At 38.8% G+C, this 16,145-nt stretch overlaps 1 protein-coding gene and 1 pseudogene across 10 annotated transcripts in view; one reads left to right on the forward strand and one right to left on the reverse strand.

Annotated features, from left to right (window-relative positions):
• Positions 1-16,145, reverse strand: part of DOCK3 (dedicator of cytokinesis 3) — a 735,525-nt gene that overhangs the window by 682,741 nt on the left and 36,639 nt on the right. The window lies entirely within an intron of this gene.
• On the forward strand, positions 1,968-5,018 carry LOC134761139 (peptidyl-prolyl cis-trans isomerase A-like; annotated as a pseudogene).

A 16,145-nucleotide genomic window follows, 5' to 3' on the forward strand; every position in this document is an offset into this window, starting at 1 on the left:
AATAAACATATGCATGCATGTGTCTTTATAGAATGATTTATAATCCTTTGGGTATATACCCAGTAATGGGGCTGCTGGGTCAAATGGTATTTCTATTCTAGATCCTTGAGGAATTGTCACACAGTCTTCCACAGTGGCTTAACTAATTTACACTCCCATCAACAGTGTAAAAGCGTTCCTATTTCTCCACATCCTCTCCAGCATCCATTGTTTACTGACTCTGTAATGATCGCCATCCTAACTGGCGTGAGATGGTATCTCATTGTGGTTTTGATTTGCATTTCTCTGATGGCCAGTGATGGTGAGCATTTTTTTCATAAGTTTGTTGGCTACATAAATGTCTTCTTTTGAGAAGTGTCTTTTCATATCCTTTGCCCATTTTTTGATGGGGTTGCTTTTTCTTGTAAATCTGTTTAAGTTCTTTGTAGATTCTGGGTATTAGCCCTTTGTCAGATGGATAGATTGCAAAAATATTCTCCAATTCTGTAGGTTTCCTGTTAACTCTGATGATAGTTTCTTTTGCTGTGAAGAAGCTCTTTAGTTTAATTAGATCCCATCTGTCTATTTGGGCTTTTGTTGCCATTGCTTTTGGTGTTTTAGTCATGAAGTCTTTGCTCATCCCTATGTCCTGAATGGCATTGCCTAGGTTTTCTTCTAGGGTTTTTATGGTTTTAGGGGTTACATTTAAGTCTTTAATCCATCTTGAGTTAATTTTTGTAAAAGGTGTAAGGAAGAGATCCAGTTTCAGCTTTCTGCATATGGCTAGCCAATTTTCCCAGCACCATTTATTAAATAGGGAATCCTTTCCCCATTGCTCGTTTTTGTCAAGTTTGTCAAAGATCAGATGGTTGTAGATGTCTGGTGTTATTTCTGAGGCCTCTGTTCTGTTCCAAAGTAAATACAGGGTTTCGCCATGTTGGCCAGGCTGGTCTCAAACTCTTGACCTCAAGTGATCCCCCCGCCTCAGCCTCCCAAAGTGCTGGGATTACAGGCATGAGCCACCACACCCACCCAGTCATTACTTTTTGAATTATTTCTTTTATTCCACTTTCTGTCTACTCTTCTTTTAGGACTCCAACTACCAATATGTTAGTTTCATTTTGTCCCACAGATCTCAGAAGCTCTCTTTAGCTTTACTGTCATCCAGCTTTCTTTTTACGGTTTGGTATGGGTAATCTCTATGGACCTGTGTATAGACTGCCTCATATTTTCCTGCTGCTATGTCCTGTCTGCAAGACCACCAAATGAATTCTTCTGTACTTTCTGGTTCTAAAAATTTTCACGTGGTTCTTTTCAGCTTTCATTTCCCTGATGAAATTCTCCATCTGGGGCCAGACATGGTGGTCTATGTCTGTATTCCCTGCACTTTGGGAGGTTGGGAGAGGCAGATCGCTTGAGCTCTGGAGTTCGAGACCAGCCTGCACAACATGGCAAAACCCTGTCTCTATAAAACAAATACAAAAATTAGCTGGGTGTGGTGGTATGTGCCTGTAGTCCCAGCTACTTGGGAGGCTGAGTGGGGAGCATGCCTTGAGCCCAGGAGGAAGAGGCTGCAGTGAGCCGAGATCATGCCACTGCACTCCAGCCTGCGCAACAGAGCCAGACCGTGTCTCAGGAGAAAAAAAAAACAAGAAAAATAAATAAATTCCACATCTGTTCATACATGTTGTTCACCTCCCCTATAGGCTTTAGTATATTTATTACAATACTAAAGTCCCCTATCTGCTAATTCCAACACCTGGGCCATCTGTAAGGCTGCTTCTATTGACTATTTTGTCTTTTAATTATGAATCGCTTTATCCTCCTTCATTGCATGTCTCATAGCTTTTTACTGTATGACAGACAGTACTGTGTAAAAGAACAGTAGAGGCTAAAGGAAATAATACTTCTAACACGTACTTAAGATGAGCCCAGCTTTCTTTCAGCTTAAAGTTTGATTTATTTCACCAGTGCTTCAAATGTTTTAGATGTTAGATCAGAACTTTTTCTTCACCAGGGTTAGGAATCTGGGCACTGGTAAAATTCTTAATATCTACCACTTTCCAGTCCAGATAAATCATAACCTCTCTCTGCTTCACAAAGCACAGATCTTGATCTTTCTCTTTGTCTCTCTCTCTGATTTACACAGCCAGCTGCCAGCCTTTTATGCCCCAGGCTTTCTGTACTTCAGGAAATCACCCTTTACCCTGCTGCCCTGCTCTCAGTTTTCTGCAGGATGCTGCTATGCACTTGATAATGTCCTCACATGCCTCAGGAGAATCTCTCTCAGCTTTCCTACCCTGTCCTCAGTCTCTGGCACACCACAGCCATGCACTTAAGTAAAAACCCCATGAATCTTAAGGGTTGCCCCACAGTCTCCCTGACGTGTCCTCTTTCTTTTGGCATATTTCCACCCCACATTCAGTGAAGACCCAACAGAAAATAATTGCCAGGTGGATGCAAACTCACTATGTGACTAGGGGCTCTGGGGACTCTGATCAATTAAAAGTTCATCAAAAGTTCAGTTGAAAGAATTACAAAACACTGCTGAAAGAAATTAAAGATGACACATACAAATGAAAAAAACATTCCCATGCTCATGAAGAAACCAATATTGTTAAAATGGCCATACTGCCCAAAGCAATCTACAGATTCAATGCTAGTCCTATCAAACTACCAATGACATTTTTCACTGAATTAGAAAAAAATATTCTAAAATTCATATGAAACCAAAAAGAACTAAATAGCCAAAACAATCCTAAGCAAAGAACAAAGCTGGGAGCATCACATTACCTGACTTCAAACCTTCAAACTATACTACAAGGCTTCAGAAACCAAAAGAGCATGGTACTGGTACAAAAACAAACACATGGGCAAATTGAACAGAATAGATAGCCCAAAAATAAAGCTGCACATCTATAACCATCTGAACTCTGACAAAGCTGACAAAAACAAGCAATGGGGAAAGGACTCCCTATTCAATAAATGGTGCTGGGATAACTGGGTAGCCATATGCAGATGACTGAAACTAGACCCTTCCTTACACCATACACAAAAATCAACTTAAGATGGATTAAAGAGTTAAATGTAAAACCTCAAACTATAAAAATCGTAGAAGAAAACCTAGGAAATGCCATTCTGGACATAGGCTCTGGCAAAGATTTCATGACAAAAATGCAACTGCAACAAAACAAAAACTGACAAATGGGACCTAATTAAACTAAACAGCTTCTGCACAGCTTCTGCACAGCTTCTGCACAGAAACAGCTTCTGCACAGAAAAAGAAACTATCAACAGAATAAACAACCTACAGAATGAGAGAAAATATCTGCAAACTATGTATCCAACAAAGGTCTAGTAGCCAGAATCTTAAGGAACTTAAACCAATTAACAAGCAAAAAACAAACAAAAAAAACACATTAAAAAGCAAAGAACATGAACACTTTTCAAAAGAAAACATACACTCAGCCAACAAGCATATGAAAAAAAAGCTCAATATCACTGATCACTAGAGAAGTGTAAATCAAAACCACAATGAGACACCATCTAACACCAGTCAGACTGACTTATTATTTAAAAGTCAAAAAATAATAGACACTGGCAAGGTTACAGAGAAAAGGGAACGCTTATACACTGCTGGTGGAAATGTAAATTAGTTCAGCCATTGTGGAAGAAGTTTGGCAATTTCTCAAAGAACTTAAAACAGAACTACCATTCAACCCAGCAATCCCATTACTGGGTATATATTCAACCAGCAATCACATTACTGGGTATATATCCAATCAGCGATCCCCTTACTGGGTATATATCCAAAGGAATATAAATCATTCTGCCATAAAGACATATGCATGTGTATGTTCTTCGCAGCACTATTCACAATAGCAAAGACATAGACTCAATCTAAAAGCCCATCAATGCCAGACTGGATAAAGAAAACGTGGTACATATACACCATGGAATACTACACAGCCATAAAAAAGAATGAGATCATGTCCTTCACAGTAACATGGATGGAGCTGGAGGCCATTTTCCCAAGTGAACTAACACAGAAAAATAAAAACTAAATACTGCATGTTCTCACTTATGAGTGGGAGCTAAACACTGAGTATACATGAACACAGAGAAGGGAACAATAGACTCTAGGGCCTATGTGAGGGTGGGTGGTGGGAGGAGGGTGAAAATAGAAAACAACCTATTGCATACTATGTTTACTATCTGGGTGATGAAATAATCATACAACAAACTTCCATAACACGCAATTTACCTATATAAAAAATGTGCACATGTACCCCTGGACCTAAAATAAAAATTTAAAAAAAACAAGATTCCAGGTAACACCTTTGTATGTTAAAGTTTGAAAAACACCATTCTAGAGTATTATTATAAGAGTAGTTTTTAAATGTTTTCACCACAAAGCAGAACACAGAATTAGTGAACTTGAAGACAGATCAATAGAAAATATCTGAACTGTCTTTGTAGACAACGACACCACCCAGAGCCCCGACATCACCATGGACGGTATGCCCTTGGGCTGCATCTCTCCTTCAAGCTGTCAGCAGACAAAGTTCCAAAAACAGCAGAAAACTTCATGCTCTGAGCACTGGAAAGAATGCATTTGGTTATAAGTGTCCCTGCTTTCACAGAATTATTCCAGAGTTTATGTGTCAGGGTAGTGACTTCACACACCATAATGGCACTGGTGGCAAGTCCATCTATAGGGAGAAATTTGATGATGAGAACTTCATTCTGAAGCATACAAGTCCTGGCATCTTGTCCATGACAAATGCTTGACCCAACACAAATGGTTCCCAGTTTTTCATCTGCACTGCCAAGACCTCAGTGGTTGGATGGCAAGCATGTGGTCTTTGGCAAGGTGAACAATAGCATTAATATTATGCAGGCCATGGAGTGCTCTAGGTCCAGAAACGGCAAGACCAGTGAGAAGATCACCATTGCTGACTGTGGACAATTCTAATAAATTTGACTTGTGCTTTATCTTAACCATCAGACCATTCCTTCCGTAGCTCAGGAGAGCACCCCTCCACTCCATTTGCTTGCAGCATCCTATAATCACCGTGCTCTTGCTGCAGGTGTTTGGGTTCCATATTTTCCTCATTCTCTTCCATGCCTAGTTGGATTGCAGAGTTAAGTTTATGAGTATGAAATAAAAACTAACAAAAAAAAAGAAAATATCTAAACTGAAACAGAGAGGAACAAACAAGTAAGAGTATAATAGACATGTGAAACCTGATCAAAAGATCTAAAAAACTTACTACTAGAGTCCTAAAAAAAAGACAATATAAGAGAAACAATATTCACAAAGATAATGACTGATATTTTCCCCAAACTGATTAAAAACATCAACCCACAGCCAGGTGCAGTGGCTCACACCTGTAATCCCAGCACTTTGGGAGGCTGAGGTGGGCGGATCACGAGGTCAGGAGATTGAGACCATCCTGGCTAACACAGTGAAACCCCGTCACTACTAAAAAATACAAAAAATTAGCCAGGCGTGGTGGCAGGCGCCTGTAGTCCCAGCTACTCAGGAAGCTGAGGCAGGAGAATGGCTTGAACCCAGGAGGTGGAGCACAAGTGAGCCGAGATCGTGCCACTGCACTCCAGCCTGGGTGACAGAGCAAGATTCCGTCTAAAAAAAATTAAAAAAAAAAAAAAAATCAACCCACAAACTTGAAGGGAGATTACAGAAAAAATTATAGCTAGAGCGGATGGCAAAAGGAATCTAATACATGCATAATTGAAATTCCTAAACAAACCCAAAACAAGAGAAGATTAATTCAGAAATATAATTACAGAGATATAATTCAGGAAGGTTTTCTTGTGGGAGGATGAAAAATACTTTAACAAATATTTTGTGCCAAGAAACACTGACACAGAATGCTCAACACAAGACATAACCTAGAAAATTTATTAGACTTTAAAACTTAAAAAGAAAAATAAAAGGGGTTAAAGTCATACTAGCCTCAGATTTCTCCACTGCAATATCTAACACTGAAAGACACTACAGAAACATTTTAAAGACACTGAAGGAAAGAAAATATAAGCAAAAGATGTTCCATCCAACCAAGATGTCCTTAAAGTATAAAAGCTACAAACAATTCTGAACACCCAAAAAATCAGGGAATATCTTGCTCATGATCTCTTATTGAGGAAACAGGAGAGTTTTGAGGAAATTTCACAAAAAAGAGCTGACAATGAGCACTGAATAAATTTGATAGGTGAACTAAGAATAAAACAAATACGGAGATTAGAGTGTCAGACAGGATATAAAGGTTATATGCCCTGATAATGTAGAATGACACACACAAGAAAAAACTGAAAAGGAAAGAAGGTGAGAGGCAGATTAAAGGTGCCGATGGCCTCATCTGTAACCACTGGAACTCAAAGTATATCATTTAGATATTCTGATATACTTGATATATATTGTGAATGCTTAATATAACACAAACCAAGCAAGAAGTATAAGATTATTTAATAATGCAAAAGTAAACACAAACACGGCCGGGTACAGTGGCTCATGCATGTAATCCCAGCACTGTGGGAGGCCAAAGTGGGCGGATCACTTGAAGCCAGGAGTTCGAGACCAGCCTGGCCAACATAGTGAAACCACATCTCTACTGAAAATACCAAAAAATTAGCCGGGCATGGTGGCACATGCCTGTAATCCCAGCTACTTGGGAGACTGAGGACAGAGAATCACTTGAACCAGGGAGGTGGAGGTTGCAGTGGGCTGAGATTGCGCCACTGCACTCCAGCTTGGGGAACAGAGTGAGACTCCGTCTCAATTAAAAAAAAAAGGAAACACAACCAAAGACAAAAACCACATGATTATCTCAATTGATGCAGAAAAGGCCTTTGACAAAATTCAACAACCCTTCATGCTAAAAACTCTCAATAAATTAGGTATTGATGGGATGTATCTCAAAATAATAAGAGCTATCTATGACAAACCCACAGCCAATATCATACTGAATGGGCAAAAACTGGAAGCATTCCCTTTGAAAACTGGCACAAGACAGGGATGCCCTCTCTCACCACTCCTATTCAACATAGTGTTGGAAGTTCTGGCCAGGGCAATTAGGCAGGAGAAGGAAATAAAGGCTATTCAATTAGGAAAAGAGGAAGTCAAATTGTCCCTGTTTGCAGATGACATGTTTGTATATCTAGAAAACCCCATCGTCTCAGCCCAAAATCTCCTTAAGCTGATAAGCAACTTCAGCAAACTCTCAGGATACAAAATCAATGTACAAAAATCACAAGCATTCTTATACACCAATAACAGACAAACAGAGAGCCAAATCATGAGTGAACTCCCATTCACAACTGCTTCAAAGAGAATAAAATACCTAGGAATCCAATTTATAAGGGATGTGAAGGACTTCTTCAAGGAGAACTACAAACCACTGCTCAAGGAAATAAAAGAGGATACAAACAAATGGAAGAACATTCCATGCTCATGGGTAGGAAGAATCAATATCGTGAAAATGGCCATACTGCCCAAGGTAATTTATAGATTCAATGCCATCCCCATCAAGCTACCAATGACTTTCTTCACAGAATTGGAAAAAACTACTTTAAAGTTCATATGGAACCAAAAAAGAGCCCGCATCACCGAGTCAATCCTAAATCAAAAGAACAAAGCTGGAGGCATCCCACTACCTGACTTCAAACTATACTACAAAGCTACAGTAACCAAAATAGCACAGTACTGGTACCAAAACAGAGATATAGATCAATGGAACAGAACAGAGCCCTCAGAAATAACACCGCATATCTACAACTATCTGATCTTTGACAAACCTGAGAAAAACAAGCAATGGGGAAAGGATTCCCTATTTAATAAATGGTGCTGGGAAAACTGGCTAGCCATATGGGGAAAGCTGAAACTGGATCCCTTCCTTACACCTTATACAAAAATCAATTCAAGATGGATTAAAGACTTAAACGTTAGACCTAAAACCATAAAAACCCTAGAAGAAAACCTAGGCATTACCATTCAGGACATAGGCATGGGCAAGGACTTCATGTCTAAAACACCAAAAGCAATGGCAACAAAAGCCAAAATTGACAAATGGGATCTAATTAAACTAAAGAGCTTCTGCACAGCAAAGGAAACTACCATCAGAGTGAACAGGCAACCTACAAAACGGGAGAAAATTTTCGCAACCTACTCATCTGACAAAGGGCTAATATCCAGAATCTACAATGAACTCCAACAAATTTACAAGAAAAAAACAAACAACCTCATCAAAAAGTGGGCGAAGGACATGAACAGACACTTCTCAAAAGAAGACATTTATGCAGCCAAAAAACACATGAAAAAATGCTCACCATCACTGGCCATCAGAGAAATGCAAATCAAAACCACAATGAGATACCATCTCACACCAGTTAGAATGGCAATCATTAAAAAGTCAGGAAACAACAGGTGCTGGAGAGGATGTGGAGAAATAGGAACACTTTTACACTGTTGGTGGCACTGTAAACTAGTTCAACCATTGTGGAAGTCAGTGTGGCGGTTCCTCAGGGATCTAGAACTAGAAATTCCATTTGACCCAGCCATCCCATTACTGGGTATATACCCAAAGGACTATAAATCATGCTGCTATAAAGACACATGCACACGTATGTTTATTGTGGCATTATTCACAATAGCAAAGACTTGGAACCAACCCAAATGTCCAACAATGATAGACTGGATTAAGAAAATGTGGCACATATACACCATGGAATACTATGCAGCCATAAAAAAGGATGAGTTCATGTCCTTTGTAGGGACATGGATGAAATTGGAAATCATCATTCTCAGTAAACTATCGCAAGCACAAAAAACCAAACACCGCATATTCTCACTCATAGGTGGGAATTGAACAATGAGAAAACATGGACACAGGAAGGGGAACGTCACACTCTGGGGACTGTTGTGGGGTGGGCGGAGGGGGGAGGGATAGCATTGGGAGATATACCTAATGATAGATGACGAGTTAGTGGGTGCAGCGCACCAGCATGGCACATGTATACATATGTAACTAACCTGCACATTGCGCACATGTACCCTAAAACCTAAAGTATAATAATAATAAATTAATGAATTAATTTTAAAAAAAACTAACTTTACAATAAATCCATAGCTATAAAAAAAAAGGAAACACAAAGACAATTTGTTATTAATATCAGGTGTGGACAGAAAGGGAAAAAATAAACACTATTCTGTAGGTGATTTCACATACTCAAAAAACCCAAGATAATCAACTAGAAAAAAAGCTACAATAAGAGTAAGGTATATATATGTGTGTGTGTGTATATATATACACACACACACATATACACACATACACGTGTGTGTGTGTATATACACACATATATACACATACACATGTGTGTATATATATACATAATATGTATATATACATATACGTGTGTGTGTATATATACATACATAAATATATGGAATCAACAGAAATACAATCATCGAAAAGATCCCACTTACAACAACTACAAAACGCTAACTACCTAAGAACAAACTAAGAAATGGGCAAGATCTACATAAAAAAAGAAAAAGAAAAAAACTTTAAACCACCACTGAAAGACAAGTGCATACACTCAGAGATTCTACATGTCCAACATCTGTAACTTTATCTTACAGGTATATTTGCACAAGTGTAAATGAGGATCGGCAAGTATATACAAGGTCACTCACTGAAGCATTGTTTCTATTAGCAAAAAATGTACATAATGCAAATATCCATTAATAAAGAACTGGTTAAATTATGGCATATCCATGTACTAGAATACCATTCAGATTTTTAAAATAAGGACTCTCCCTATGGACTGTATTAAAAGATCTCCAAGAAGTATTAACTAGAGGGAGAAATTTGCTGAAGAGTGAATATAGCATGCTACTTTTAGTATCAAAAAAAAAACAAAATGTAAGAATATGCATTAATATTTGCTAGTATTGTGAATGCACAGAAAAACTCCAGAAAAATACATAAGGAACAACCGTGGAAAAAGTAGAGAACTGAATGGGTAAGCCTCGCAAAGTGCTGGGATTACAGGTGTGAGCCACCATGCCCGGCCAACTACACCCAAAAATATTAATGCCATTGTCAATTTCATTAACAAAGCAGAGAGCAAGGAACACAGGTAGTAAAAGCGCTATTCTACAGGATTCATCTTGTATGCTGTACTCATTTTGAAAGAGGCATTGATAAGAGTATATCAAAACTGTACCAAAAATGACCTAAGTTCTCTGTGGGATATAGAGAAGTGTAATACACAAAATCTGATTTCAAAGAATAATGATCTTGCTTAGGATATAATTATAAACACCTAGTATATCAGGATAAATAAGATACCAGCCTTCACTCACTTAAGATGAATCACAGCTGACAGAAAGAAGACTGTTGTATTAAATAATACATTTTTAGAAAAAAACCTAAGACATAACAAAAGTTTAATAAATGTTAAAATATCCTCCTTAACATGAATGGCTCCTAATGCCAACCAGAAGACAATTACCTTTAAGGCCCTCCATGATCTTGTCTCTTCTTCATCATCTCATCATCTAGTCCCATCTCTCAAAAATCCCTCAAATTCACACTCTACCTGGTTGGAACTATGGGCAGTCAGCTGCCTAATGGCCTGTGCTTTTTCGTATCTTTGTGCCTTTGCAAATGGCGTTCTGTCCTCCCAAAATGCCCTTCCCCTCATCACCCTCATTCTCACTCCAATATCCTGAAAACACCTACTCATTTTTCTTTTTTTTTTTCTTTTTTTTTCTGAAGCAGCATCTTGCTCTGTTGTCCAGGCTGCAGTGCAGTGGCACGATCATGGCTCACCACAGCCTCAACCTCCAGGGCTCAAGTGATCCTCCCACCTCAGCCTCCAGAGTAGCTGTTACTACAGATATGCACCACCACGCCTAGCTAATTTTTGTATTTTCTGTTGACATAGGGTCCTACTTGTTGCCCAGGCTGGCCTCAAACTCCTGGGCTCAAGTGATCCACCCACCTCAGCCTCCCAAAGTACTGGGATTACAGGCATGAGCCGCCACCACGCCTGGCCCACCTACTCATTTTTCAAGCCCCAACTCATGCATTTCCTTGTCTCTGAGACATTTCCTGACCCACCCAAGCAAAGTTAATTATGACAGTCATTTCTCAACATTCAGTACATATGCACTGAGCATTTTCCATGTGTCTGGCAAGATGCCAGGTCTGGAGATACAGCAGTGAACCAGACAGACCCAGATGCCGTCCTTTCAAAGCTCACAGTGCTGTGGAGAAGAAAAACAAGTAATCCTTATAAAATATGTTGAGTGCAATTGCTAAAGCACATAAAAGGTTCAGTGGGTGCATGTAGCAGAAAAATCAAACCTGGTCTAGGGGTCAAGGAAGGCCTCCTTGAACAAACAACCTGAAAACTAGAGAATGAATAGGAGTAAGGCAAAAATGGGTGAAAAGAGTAAAAGTGTTAGAACAGCATGTGCAAAGAGCCAAAAGGCAAGAGAAAGAATAACTCTTAGGAACTAAAAGATACTTGATTGGTTGGATAAGACAGCAGCAGAGAGGGAGACTTAGAGAGGTAGTTAGAAGCTGGGTGCGGTGGCTCACCCCTGTAATCTCAGCACTTTAGGAGGCTGAGGCAGAAGGACTGCTGGAGACCAGCCTGGGTAACATAGTGAGACTCCATCTCTACAAAAAAATTTAAAAATTAGCCAGATGTGCTGGCATGCGTCTACAGTCCCTTGAGCCCAGGAGGTCGAGGCTGCAGTGAGCCATGATCACACCACAGCACTCCAGCCGCGGGTAACAGAACGAGACCCTATCCAAAATAAATAAGTAAATAAAAGAAGTAGTCAGAGACATACATCAGGACCAGATCTGCAAGAACAGCAGGTTACAGAGAATATGCCACATTTTAAACTCAGAAAGTTCAATATGGCAGATTAATAGCTTAGTGATTGGGATGAAGCTGGTGAAGTAAGCAAGAACCAGAAGTCCAAGTTGCTTTTAAGTCATTTTAAGAAATGTGGACTTTATCCTAAACGATGCAATAAAAAGGTTTTAAGAAAGGGAGTGCCAAGACATGGTTTGTTTTTATTAAAATCACTTGGGAAGTTAGTGTAGAAAAGGGAGAGAGAAGAATAGCAAAATTGAATGCAGGAAGATTCTGCCCAGCATGGTGGTGTACACTTGTACTTCCACTTAGGAGGCTGAGGCAGGAGGAATCACATAACCCCAGGAGTTTGAGGCTGCAGTGTGTGATGACTGCTCCTGTAAACTGCCTCTGCACTCCATCCTGGGCAATATTGTAAGAGCTCGTCTGAAATTAAAAAATAAATAATGGTGGCCTGCTACCCTTACCTCAAGGGATATTTAGAAGCATTAATACTTGGTGACTAACTGAATATGGACTTGCAAAATTGTAACTTTACCTGACTAACATCATTTATTGAGCCAAAAATACTAAAACAAGAACAGACTGGAGATGACTAAAGATCATGATCTCCATCTAGACATGTAGTTGACGCCCCTGGGAGACATCCAAATGGTGAAATCTAGTAAGTATGGGATATCTGCATCCAGAGCTCAGAATCTAAAACAAAATATATATATATATTATCAGACTGATATATATATTATTTATCAGACTATAGACAGTAACTTTTCTTGTGCCACCACCATACCTAAGACATAGCAAAATTACTGTACTTGAAACACTGAATGTGATTGTGAATTCTTGAACAAGAGGAGCTCAGCCCATGCCTAACACAAAATAAATTCTCAACAAGTTTTCAATGAATTGAATGTAAATTTCTTTCTGCATAAACTCTAAATAAGCTCCATAGTTCTAGTCTCTTCTTCCCATTATCCATACTACAGATTAACCTCACTAAAACAAAATGTTTATTTCCTAAAACTTCAGTAGTTTCCCAGTGCATATAAAAGCAAATCCTTAACCTTAACTCTTTACAAGATCCTTTCAATTTATCTTCAACCTGGGGCACACATACCCCTGGAGAAAAATAAAGTCCTACTAAAAGATAAAGAATCACAAATGGTTTTACGATAACCCATTTCCAGATCCTTTGTCTCCTTTATAGGACTTCCTCAAATAAATCTGCCTGAGAACACACTTAAAGTTAAGGCACCATACTGGTTCCTCCTTTCTCACCTCCCTTTGCACAGTAATGTCTCTTCACCCATCTTCAAACTAACCAAGGTGTACTCCCCTGATGCTCCATCCAGGACATCAAAGGGATCATTCTAAGAACTGGGAAAGAACCAGAGACCTACATATATTTCTTATTAAGGGCAAAACATTGTCTGTTTTAGGCCTAAGAGACAATTACAAAACATTCCACCCAAAAACAGCAGCATAGTTATTAAGTGCTCATGAAACACTTGATAGAGCCTGTTATGCCATAAACAAGCTTCAATAAATGTAAAAGGGCTGAAATTACACAAACTATAATCGATCTCCTGTAACAGCAGGAAAATTAGGGAATATACAAATATGTGGAAATTAGACAACACACTCCTAATTAACCAGTGAGTCAAAGAGGAAATCACAAAGAAAAACAGAAAAGACTTTGAGATGAATAAAAATGAGACTACCACCTGTCAAATCTTACAAGAGGTGGCCGGACGTGGTGGTTCATGCCTGTAATCCCAGCACTTTGGGAGGCTGAGGCAGTCAGATCAGTTGAGGTCAGGAGTTCGAGACCAGCCTGGCCAATATGGCAAAACCCCGTCTCTACTAAAAACACAAAAATTAGCCAGGCATGGTGGAAGGTGCCTATAGTTCCAGCTACTCAGGAGGCTGAGGCAGGAGAATTGCTTGAACCTGGGAGACAGAGGTTGCAGTGAGCCGAGATCATGCCACTGCACTCCAGCCTGGGCAACAGAGCGAGACTCCGTCTCAAAAAATAAAAATAAAAAGTCTTACGAGAGGTGGATAAAGAACAGCTTAGGGGAACATTTATTGCTATAAATATCTCTAATAAAAAAGAAGAAAAATTTCAAATAACTTAAACGTCCACCATAAGAAACTGGAAAAAAGAATAGAAAATTAACTCTAAGGCAAGCAGAGGAAAAAATGACAATGATTAGAGTTGAAGTAAATCAAATAAATGGAAAATAGAGAAAACTGGCAAAACTAAAAGTTAGTTTTTTGACAAGATCCATAAATGTGACAGGCCTTTAGTTGGATTGACCAAGATTTTTTTAAAAGACTTAAATTAGTAAAATCAAGACTAAGACATGGAACATCACCACCTACCTTATAAAAGTAAAAAATGATTATAAAAGAACACTATGGACAACTGTACACCAAATCAGATAATTTACATGAAATGGACAAACTCCTAAAAAGAGACAAATTACTGAAGAAAGAGAAAATCTGAATATGCCTGTAACAAGTAAAAAGATCAAATTAGTACTTTTAAAACTTCCTACAAAAAAAAGCACAGCCCAGAAAAGCACAGCCCAGATGGCTTCTCTGGAGAAATCTACCAAACATTCAAATAATTAATATCAATCCTTCATAAACTCTTCCAAAACAAAAGGAAAGAACATTTCCCAACTAATTATATGGGGTCAGTATTACCCTAATATCAGAACAAGACAAAGACATCAAACAAAAACTACAGAGTAATATTTTTTATTAATACAAACACAACAATCTTCAACAAAATATTACCAGCAACATTAAAAAGAACTGGGCCAGGCGCGGTGGTTCACGCCTGTAATCCCAGCACTTTGGGAGTCTGAGGAGGGTGGATCATGAGGTCAGGAGAGCGAGACCATCCTGGCTAACATGGTGAAACCCCGTCTCTACTAAAAAATACAAAAAATTAGCCAGGCGTGGTGGCGGGCACCTGTAGTCCCAGCTACTCGGGAGGCTGAGGCAGGAGAATGGCGTGAACCCAGGAGGCGAAGCTTGCAGTGAGCTGAGATCGCACCACTGCACTCCAGTCTGGGTGACAGAGCAAAACTCTGTCTCAAAAGAAAAAAAAAAAAAAAAAAGGACTAAGCAACATTACAAGTAGGATTTTTATTCTAGGAAATGCAAGGTCAGTGCAACATATGAAAATCAATTAATGTACTATGTAATATTAATAAAGGACAAAAACCATAGTTATCACAATATACGTATGCAAGAAAAAAGCCAGCGACCTTTTTTATTTCAATAGTTTTTGGGAAACAGGTGGTTCTTGGTTATATGGTAAGTTCTTTACTGGAGATTTCTGAGATTTTGGTATACCTATCACCTGAGCAGTGTATGCGGTGCCCAATGTGAAGTCTTTCATCCCTCTTCTTATGTCTTTACATCCTCATGGCTTAGCTCCCACTTACAAGTGAGAACGTATGATATTTGGTTTTCCATTCCTCTGTTACTTCACTTAGAATAATAGTCTCCAACTCCATCCAGGTTGCTGTAAATGCCATCATTTTGTTCCTTTTTATGGCTGAGTAGTAGCCCATGCTGTCCATATCACATTTTCTTTATACACTCATTGGTTAATGGGCATTTAGGCTGGTTCCACATTTTTGCAATTGCAAATTGTGCTGCTATAGCACACATAAACATGGATCTGCAAGTAACTTTTTCATATAATGACTTATTTCCTTTGGGTGGTGAGACTGCTCGATTAAATGGTATTTCTACTTTTAGTTATTTAAGGAATCTCCATTCTGTTTTCCATAGTGGTTGTACTAGTTTACATTCCCACCACCAATGTAAAAGTGTTCCCTTTTTACTACATCCACGCCAACATCTTTTTTTTTATTATTTTTTAATTATGGCCATTCTTGCAGGAGTAAGGTGGTATCTCATTGTAGTTTTGATTTGCATTTCCCTGATAGTGATGTTAAGCATTTTTCCATATGTTTGTTGGCCATTTGTATATCGTCTTTTGAGAACTGTTTATTCATGTCCTTTACCCACTTTTTGATGGGATTATTTGTTTTTTTTCTTGCCGATTTGAGTTCCTCATAGATTCTGGATATTAGCCCTTTGTCGAATGCATAGTTTGCAAAGATTTTCTCCTACTCTCTGGGTTGTCTGTTTACTCTGCTGATTGTTTCTTTTGCTGTACAAAAGCTTTTTAGTTTAATTAGATCCCATATATTTATTTTTAT

The sequence above is a fragment of the Pongo abelii genome, chromosome 2 (assembly GCF_028885655.2).
Source record: "Pongo abelii isolate AG06213 chromosome 2, NHGRI_mPonAbe1-v2.0_pri, whole genome shotgun sequence".
NCBI lineage: Eukaryota > Metazoa > Chordata > Mammalia > Primates > Hominidae > Pongo > Pongo abelii.